Below are 8674 nucleotides of genomic sequence, written 5' to 3'. Positions count from 1 at the left end.
GTAAGTGCATACGGAAACGAAACGCATCGCGTTTTGAATGTTCATATTCGTGCATCGGAATGTTAAAAGCAATATATTTTACACCAACGATCACACCTAAACACCACGGCAACGGCCATACCACGTTGAAAAGCACCGGTTCTCGTCCGATCACCGAAGTTAAGCAACGTCGGGCGCGGTCAGTACTTGGATGGGTGACCGCTTGGGAAACACCGCGTGCCGTTGCCCCCCAACACTTTTTGTTTTTTTTGAAATCCATAGCAACCACCGAACCGATTTGTTTTTCGTGCAGGTATTCGGAAAACATGCACAGACCCGTATAATGTAGATTCATAGCTTTAAAGTACTAGATAATTAAGAAAACAATTTTTTTTGTCGATTAATTGTAAACAATTGCAGAATAAAAACTCGTCAAACGGTAAAGGTTGTCGTTCGATCACCGAAGGTAAGCCACGCGGGCAGCGGTCAGCACTTGGACGGGTGACCGGTTCATTATATTCCTTCCGTGAGTTTAACAAAGATAACATATGCAAATGTCGTAAGTGCGACGAGGAAGACGGCGATCTTTTAATGTAAAAAAAATATATATTAGGTTACGCGTACATGCCACTTTGACTGCTGCTTTATTTTTTGGTTTTTAAATAATTAGAGATCTGAATTCAACATATCAGTTCTATGTTATAATGGACAGACAATGTTGTATTCTTGGCCCCTAACACGTTAAGACCAACATAAAAACTAGAATAACTTACCATTCGTTAAACGTTAAACAATTTCGACCACGTTTTTTGAGCTCGAACAAACTCATAACACAACACTCATTTATTAGTCACTGGACCATTGTAAAACGAGAAGAGAGAAAAACCATGCGAAACTATTTTTAAAACGAAGAGAATAAAGGTTTTAAATGGTAGGGCTGTATGACAGACTTGTCAATTATCGTGGGGGGTACGGCTGAGATTTATGACGAAATCGAGCGGCGCCGGCGGTCGGTCACTTTCACGAAAGAGGTCTAAACACGGGTCGTTTACGATACCCTCTGGTTACTAGAAAAGTTCTAGACAGATGTTTGTCGCTTTTCGAGGTATTTATTTGTGAGTCCAAAGACTCAATGGAGTAATATCGGACTGAAATTCCAAGATTTTGCTGTGTAATCCAAAAACTATGTCCTCGTAACATTTAACGATGTGTTAATTCAACTATTATTTTAATTTTTCGTATACGTATTTATACTAAAAAGTACAGCGCTTCCAACAGTGAATTGTGAATTGAAAATGTTTCAAAGAAAGATCGATAGTTTTGAAAAAAAATTACATATTAATAAATTTAGATAGATTTAGAAGTATACATTGCACTTACTTTTCAAAATTATTGTACTTCTGATTTGGTTGAAATAACATAATATGTAGCAGTCATAGTCTTGTGTACATTGCAGTCGCGGCTGGTGTTGGGTAAAACCTTTATTTTTTAGGGGGTCATTACCCAAATGACCTCATGGACCAGCCGTTCCTGTTAGGTTTTATATATCAAATTGATTCGTCTGTCTTTTTCATCATGCCTTCGAAAAGCGAGCTCCTGTTTCGCCAAAGTAACTGTGACGTCAATTAAATACGATAATAAAATTCGGTTTTTCCGAACTTATTGTGAGTGAGAGCAGTGAGAGCATCTTCTTTTCGTATCCCACCTCCACCCGGCGGCAGTAGTGCAGTGCTTATCAACATAATTACCGGCGTCTCGCCTCCACATTTTGACTTTTTTGTGTTTTATGTGTTCTCTAAGTCCAAAATTTTTAAATTTTTAAAAGAGATTGCGGTACTATTCCTGTTGCTGAAATTATAATAATATATTTATTAATTTTTGTATTATATGTCTGTGTTATATTGTGTGAATTTGGAACAGCTATATCTAAAAGATATGCTTGCTTTTGTTGTTTATTTAAAATAATAATGTCTGGTCTGTTATGCTGAATGTGAATGTCAGTTAAAACTGTGCGATCAAAATATAATTTGTAATTGTCATTTTCTAAACAACTTTCTGGTTTATAAATGTAATGTGGTTGTGTATCCTTTAATAAATTGAATTTAACTGCTAAATTCATGTGTATAATTTATGCGAATATATCATGACGTTTTTTATATTCGCTGTGGTGCAAGATCTTGTATTGCAAATATAAAACCCTCAGCTCTTTAAAATATCTCCCATGTAAAGACTTTTGTTTTATATTTGCTATAGTGTCATATCACGAGCTCTATTGAGAAAATAATTTTTTAGTGAAGCAATTTGATTGTGTTGTAGAATTTCTAGATTTGAAAAACCCCTACCACCATTTTCGCGTGGTAAATTAAATCTTTCAACAGCAGATTTGGGGTGATGTTTACAAAATTTTGTAAAGAGAACTCTAGTTTGAATATTTATATTCTTTAAATTAGTTTTGGACCATTTTATAACACCAAAAGAATAGATTTAATTTGATTTGATTGATTAATACCTAAATATTTATAAAATTCTCCTTTATTTAAATTTTTAATGATTTCTCCTTCTTTAGTTATATATTCTAAATTTTCGTAATGACCACGACATATTGATTGATTTTCAGTTATTGTTAAGTTTTATGTCATCCATATAAAGAAGGTGATTTAATTTAATATTAATTTTATAAATTTTAAGAATTTTAATTAACCATGAATGTGGTACTGAATCATAGGCTTTTTTGTAGTCTATGAATTGTTGTTGCATTATTTTCCAAACGTTTGAGACTTAAAATATTCGTCAAATGTTCTTCTTTTTTTAAATCAGAATACCCCTGACAAATCCGAACATTTTGTTTTGCGGTAGATAAAAGTAAACATGGGCCAAGACAGAATATTAATATTCGGTGTGGAATTTTCCTGCGTTCTTGTTCATTTCTATCGAAGTGCTCACGAAAAGTTGTGAATATCAACACTTTGTAATTGTCGTAGTGAAAAATAAAAAAGATAGCTATGGGGCACAACTTATTTCGCACTTCATTAGAAAAGTAACAGTATTAAAATAAAAAAAATATTTTTCTAAATTTCGAACGTTAGGTCTATCCTGACCAGCCGCCAATTAGTGGTATTATTTTATTTTTTGCTGTTTTCCACAATAGTTATTTTTATATTAAATCATTGATTCAAAAAATTGAAATTAAAAATTCAAATTTTTGAAGGAACTCTGAAGTTTCAATGCAGTGACCATGTTGCTAGGTAACTAATAAAAAACAGTGCGTGAAATGAAAAACAGAAATAGTCGTATGCGTTTTGTATGGTTTCTATGGTTTCGATCTTACTAACAATGCAATGAAAATGACCCACTTCAGGCACAGATAAACTATGCGTGAATTTCAATTTTTTGAATCAATTATATAAAAACAAAATTGATTTGGCGGCCGCTACACAAAAGTGGTGGGAGGCGAGAACCTGTTTCCGCCGGTCAATTTTAAAATTAATAAATTTTCCCTGGATACGTATTCGACTTATCCGGTACGAGTTATTTTTAAATTAACTTAATGGCCCGTTGCTCTTGTTCTTTTTACATTGAATATGCGATGTTTTGGCATCGTTAGCAATAGTACAATACTCACGCATTTTTAATCTAAAATTAACAAAACTTGAATGGATCGGGATTATCACACTTCTGAATTGAAGTTTTCATTCGTTTAAAATATAATTGATAGTAATACGTAATGCGGATTGCCTAAACGTTGCTTCCATCACGTCAACATCACACATTCACGTTCGCCCGTAGAAATGGCGTGATGCACACGAAATCGATCCAAAAAGGCTCAATAATATTTGTGTCACGCGAATCTACGTCGAAAACTAGAAAAAAAAAAAAATTCAATTCGAATTTCAATAATCGAAACGATGCGTCGTCGATACTAAACGTAGGTAGTAACTAAAGTGTGATCGGGTGCGATAAAAGTGTCCGTCAATAATCATCATCCGACAATCATTTAATAGACGAACGCTAATTTTTGGCACTCACTCGGACGACAGAACCAGTCCAGACGGAAACCGGGCGCGGGGTGGTGGGTGGTTGTATGTCCGTGAATCTGTCCGGCGCGCGTCAACATTTCAGTTATCGTCGCGAGAGTTAAAACGAAAGGTGGTTAGTGTGAAAGTGACGTTTTTTCGTGGAGACACGTTACGAAGGGTGAGTACCTAATATAATATAAAACCAACCGAAAACCCACAATAGTGCCCCGGTTTATTATCGTGAATAGGTGTTTGGTAAATATTTTCTGTATTCCAACTAGCAAGTCTTTTATCAAAAAACTCCGGCAACATGGCTATTGTGGTATTGTTGATACCACCTAACTGAAGAACTTAGTTAATAACTAAGTCGACGATTTTATCGGGAAATTGAACGGAGAAACAAAAATAGCTCTTAGCGACAGTTGCCTGAAGTCGCAAATAACGGCGATTGACGAAATCACGTTTTTTTTATTTTAATTCCAATGAACAATACACAGGGTCACAATTATCTGTTATGTATTCTATAATGTTTTGCAAAGTAAATAATGTGAGTTGTCATGCGTACTATTAATTAGCTAAGTAATTTTTGCAAGTATTTTATGTCAGATATGCAATGTATAATAACGTAATGTTGCAAAGTATTTTAATTTTTATGCTAGGTAGAGATAATAACTCGACAATAACTCTTCTCTAATGAAAAAAAAAATAGAAAATGATTTAGGAACATAAAAAATCTCATTAAAACAGGAACAATTGAAATTAAAATAAACATAACATTCTGTACTAAAGTACAGTTTTGTTCACTCCTTTTTTCAAAGTCTTCTGTCCTCTCATTTGCACATACTGCTATTCCAAAACAGTGAAATTGTCTGTTTCAGGGAATCCTTAACGTTCCTTGCTAATGTCAACAACGTTTTCGATGAAACAAAGAGTCGGAAAAATGTCGGCTCATTGTATTCAATAACATACGCGACTACAAAACCATCTGTATCATTTGTAGGAATCGCGGTTTTTTCGATGAGAATTCGTTCTAATTTTTTCTTTCTTAAAAAAGCTAAGTAATTTTAATTTCACTAAAGATGAACATTTAGGCTATATGCTGGGTAATGCAAATCCATCAACCATCAACTAGGTTGTTCAGCAGATGTACGATTGTTTATTTGATTTCTTCTTCCGAAGAGTTGTATTCTGGCAAAATAGAAATTTATTCATAACATAACCTCAATCAACTAAATTATTTCGAATACAATAACCACATAACTACAAGTTGGATAGGCATGGGTGCAAAATACCGATAATGCATGAAACCTAATAATAATAATAATGACATAATAAAAGTTAATTAAAAATCGCTGTTTCACGTCTTTTTCTTTTTTGTTCGAGAGTTTTTGTGGTTCTGAAAAGAACCGTTTATAAATGTGTCGAAAACGAAAAACATCTATTTCGAACTGGTGTACTTGGTGACGGCTTTGGTACCTTCGGAGACGGCGTGCTTGGCCAACTCACCGGGCAACAACAGACGCACGGCAGTTTGAATTTCTCTGCTGGTGATCGTCGAACGTTTGTTGTAGTGTGCCAGACGGGAAGCTTCAGCGGCGATACGTTCGAAGATGTCGTTCACGAAACTGTTCATTATGCTCATAGCCTTACTAGAGATACCGGTGTCGGGATGGACTTGTTTCAACACCTTGTAGATGTAGATGGCATAGCTCTCCTTCCTCCTGCGCTTCTTTTTTTTGTCGCTCTTGGAAATGTTCTTCTGAGCTTTCCCGGCCTTCTTGGCTGCCTTACCACTTGTCTTCGGCGGCATTTTTCAATTCAATTCGATTCAACAAACTCGCGAACTGCTCTGACTCGTGTGCGTGCGTTAACTTTGCACCACCACCTTTCTGATAGGTAGTGTGTTCACCAGAACCCCACCTGAAAACGGGCTCCCACCAATCGTCACGTCCTATTCTCCTATCACGGAGGCTATAAATTCGAAGCACAGCTACCAGCTTTTACAATCGACGAGTCCCGTCCGTCAGTTTTATTACTTCTCGTGGTGTCTAACGAACGAACTTAAAATGTCAGGTCGCGGTAAAGGAGGTAAAGTGAAGGGAAAAGCGAAATCCCGTTCGAGCCGTGCCGGTCTCCAGTTTCCGGTGGGTAGGATACATCGTCTTCTCAGAAAAGGAAATTACGCGGAACGCGTCGGTGCAGGAGCTCCCGTCTATTTGGCCGCCGTCATGGAGTACTTAGCCGCCGAAGTTCTAGAATTGGCAGGAAACGCTGCCCGTGACAACAAGAAGACACGTATTATACCGCGTCATCTGCAGCTGGCCATCAGAAACGACGAGGAATTGAACAAACTCCTGTCCGGAGTTACGATCGCCCAAGGCGGTGTCTTACCCAACATTCAGGCCGTACTTTTACCCAAAAAAACCGAGAAGAAACCTTAAACGAACGATCGATCCATCTCCGTGGCGAAAACTCAAAATATCGGCCCTTCTCAGGGCCACTATAGCTTTTTTTTTTCGTAAAATGACCGATGCATCTTTTCTTTTTGTATTATTATCATTTACGACTGCAATGCCAAAAGGAAAGCAAGGGGTGTTTACGATCTTGGTACATTTATCAGGTAGTCAGTTAGTAATAATTGTCCGTTGTTTCTCGAAAGAACATCATGTTTCTTTTTTTTCCTCTTATTTTTATTTTGTGGTTCTGAAAAGAACCGATTTTGTATTTCGTATTTTATTCTGGTTTTCTCGAACGGTGAAGAGCGCCAGGAAATTAACCTCCGAAACCGTAGAGGGTGCGTCCTTGACGTTTCAAAGCGTAGACGACGTCCATCGCTGTCACGGTTTTACGTTTGGCGTGTTCCGTGTAGGTGACGGCATCTCGGATGACATTTTCCAAGAACACTTTCAGGACTCCGCGAGTTTCTTCGTAGATCAAACCGGAAATACGTTTCACGCCGCCACGACGAGCCAATCTTCTGATAGCGGGTTTCGTGATGCCCTGGAGATGTTGTCACGCAGGACTTTGCGATGACGCTTCGCTCCTCCTTTTCCCAATCCTTTGCCTCCTTTACCGCGACCGGTCATCTTTTCAGATTATTTCAACTGACACAAAATACCTGCACACCTCGTCCCTAGGAAGTCAACTACCGCAAAATTTCAACTAACGGAGCCTTATATAGATTCAACGGTTCACCATCGACCAATCGACGAAGTCAGCCGTTGACTTTGTTCACGTATAAAAGTACAATTTAATATGGCGGAATTTTTAGTACCCGTTTACCTTTCGACGCGTGCACGTCTAACGATCGTCAGAGTCGATTTAATAATTGTCAGTTTTGTTTTTCATTCGTTTCATTCGAAATGGCCAGGACCAAGCAGACCGCACGCAAGTCCACCGGAGGAAAAGCCCCCAGGAAACAACTGGCTACCAAAGCGGCCAGGAAAAGCGCTCCCGCCACTGGCGGCGTCAAGAAGCCCCACCGTTACAGACCTGGTACCGTGGCTCTGCGTGAGATCCGTCGTTACCAGAAAAGTACCGAGTTGCTCATCCGCAAGCTTCCCTTTCAACGTTTGGTGAGGGAGATCGCTCAGGATTTCAAAACCGATTTGCGCTTCCAAAGCTCCGCCGTGATGGCCCTCCAGGAAGCGAGCGAAGCTTACTTGGTCGGTCTGTTCGAGGACACGAATTTGTGCGCCATCCACGCCAAACGTGTAACCATCATGCCAAAGGACATCCAACTTGCCAGACGTATTCGGGGTGAACGCGCTTAAATTTTTCCACATCGTGTTTCGGAAGAACAACACGAAACACGAATTTTATAACAAAAAAATCGGTTCTTTTCAGAACCTCAAACTTTACAGGCAAAAAAAAAAATATATCGCCCTTCAACCGGAAATGAATAAAATAAAAATGTCAATAATCGGTCGGTCCTCTCGATTCGGGTTGGGTTGCGGTCGTTCGTAAAATTTTATTGCATCCTGTCATCACCTACCTGCCAGCTGATGCTATCTATTTTATTTGGTTTCGCCGTAAGGATAGTTTTATTTCTTTTTTTCGTCGTAGATTATCGTGTGGCCCTGAAAAGGGCCATTTGTGCGTGCCCCGTTGCCGGTAGTACGATGATGACGTCGGAACGAGGCACAGGAACGAACATGAGTCGAGTATCCATCCACGTTTCTCACTTTTTCCTCTTCGGCGAAGCGGCCTTTTTCACCTTGACAGGAATGGCTTTGGCTGTCTTGGGTTTGGGTGCTTTGGGTTTTTTAGTCGGACCAGCCTTGTTAGATTTCTTCGCTTTGGAAGGCGATCGGGGTTTCGGGGCGGCTCTAGTTTTCTTTTCTGCCGAGGAGGCGGCCGATTTCTTGGCTTTCGCTGCGGCGGCGGAGGCAGCGACGGCGCTCTTCTTTTCGGCAGCAGTCTTCTTCGCTTTGGGGGAGGCTTGTTTTTTGGCTGTCTTCGAGGAAGCCTTGTCGGAAGTCGTCGCGACGGCGGTACGTTTGGCGGATGATTTTTTCGTCTTGGATGCGGCGGACGAAGCGGGTTTCCTCTTGTCGGAGGCGGAGGCGACTTTGGCACCACCGGAGGTGGACGAGGCGAGCTTGAACGAACCCGACGCGCCCTTACCTTTCGTCTGAACCAGAGATCCCGACGCCACGGCGCCTTTCAGATATTTCTTG

The 8674-nt window shown here is 39.5% G+C and overlaps 1 non-coding gene across 1 annotated transcript; it reads left to right on the top strand.

The window, feature by feature from the left end:
* Positions 1 to 107: 107 nt before the first annotated feature.
* Positions 108 to 228, top strand: LOC138141007 (5S ribosomal RNA). The gene has a single exon (XR_011162910.1). It is a non-coding gene; the product is annotated as a 5S ribosomal RNA (ribosomal RNA).
* Positions 229 to 8674: the final 8446 nt, after the last annotated feature.

Source organism: Tenebrio molitor, unplaced genomic scaffold, assembly GCF_963966145.1.
Source record: "Tenebrio molitor unplaced genomic scaffold, icTenMoli1.1 SCAFFOLD_775, whole genome shotgun sequence".
NCBI lineage: Eukaryota > Metazoa > Arthropoda > Insecta > Coleoptera > Tenebrionidae > Tenebrio > Tenebrio molitor.
The sequence above is the reverse complement of the archived record's forward strand: the minus strand, read 5'-3'. Positions and strand labels throughout refer to the sequence as shown.